This window comes from Asparagus officinalis, chromosome 2 (assembly GCF_001876935.1).
Source record: "Asparagus officinalis chromosome 2, Aspof.V1, whole genome shotgun sequence".
NCBI classification, from domain to species: domain Eukaryota; kingdom Viridiplantae; phylum Streptophyta; class Magnoliopsida; order Asparagales; family Asparagaceae; genus Asparagus; species Asparagus officinalis.
Window position 1 is genome coordinate 76,856,249 of NC_033795.1, and position 1,608 is coordinate 76,857,856.

The window sequence follows — 1,608 nt, forward strand, 5'->3', positions numbered from 1 at the left end:
TCGTGCCATCCATCGTAAAGATAGTCTCCTTGACTCATTGTGCTGGGGAGTCAAACATGCTTGTTTAGGAACATATATGAGCCACTATTCCAGAATCTACTATCCAACTGCCACAAGAAGTGTTATTCCCGAAAACTATCTATACCTCGACCTATTAACTTTCTTCCTTCAAAAATACCAATGCGTCGTCTAGTTAATTTCCCGTAATACCCACTGCATACAAAGTTTGAGCAATCCATCCTCTATTTTTTGCCTCTTCAATCACTATTGCTGTTTGAAGCAATATTTTTTTACGTGACATTTTCTTTGGAAAAAAAGCACCGCTTAGCTTGCAAATCTGTCCCGTTTGTATATCTCCCTCGCACATCTGCTACCAACATGGCACCAGAACTCGACTCATCACCAACACCTTGTCACTGCTAAAAATCGTTGGTGAGGAGCACCCTTTGACGTCGTCCATGTTGATTGTCACCTTAGCGATATCTTCAGATATTAGTAACTTGCTGGAAGAGAATTGAGCAAAATTACCGCTTTGTTGTCGTCTTCAATTTTTGACCCTGTCGTCGCTAACTTGGTCACTATCCTCTTGAAGTTGCTCAAATGATCCAACATTACCATACTTTATTTTATTCATAGTCCACACAATTACTGCTCCCAGAACAACTTGGTGGATGCATTCTTAGTCATGTACAACTCCTCGTGTTTCTTTCACATACTAAGTGCACTTGTCTTCGTGATTATGTGGTACCCCACTTCATAAGAGAGAGCAAGTAGATTCGTACTCTGCGCCTTTCAATCCATCCTATTTCACTCATCACTTGTCATCTTCTCCGACGTCTTGTCCACCCCTAGCAAAGCTTGATCTAGGTCATGCTGGATCAAGACCTCCTCGATCCTTTTCCAACAAAGACCAAAATCCCTCTTACCATCAAACTTTTCAATCTCGGTCTTTATCACCGAAGAACTTTCCATCTCCATGCCACAAGTATCGAACCTTTCCTAGAAGATAAGTCTGATCTAATCAAAATTCAGCTCTTATACTGTGTGCCACCCACAACCCGATAGTGATTGTTAATTAACGATCTATGCGGAAGTGTAGCCTGCGGAAGTGTCACGGAACACCCTGATTAGAGCTTCTTCTTCTTCAGAGACCAATTGATCATCGGGTGATGTGAAAACACCAAGAAAACCTGTTTGAACTCAAGAGATTAGCAATATACTGAAGAAAATAGATCAAGAGCACAAAGACAAGTGATTTATGTGGTTCGGGAATCACCTATTCCCACGGGGAGAGAGCTGAGTCTTCTTTTGTTCTAGAGGTTACAAGATAGTCTATTTTTACTTTCTTGATGAAGAACCTGCGAGAAACCCTCTCAATCTCGCCAAAAAAATCTCTCACAAATTTCCCTTTAGTTCTCTCTACTTCTCTCTTACAATATATAGCTTTCTTTGACTTCCCACAAACCCTAGACCTCAAGTTAAGCCATAGTTACAGAGTAGAATCCCAAATACAAAAGAATTTCCAACGAAACCAGTTCTAAACTAACCCAAACTAGATATTAACCCAGTCTGGCCAACCATTGCTGATAATTGCGGCTCTGGCTCGCG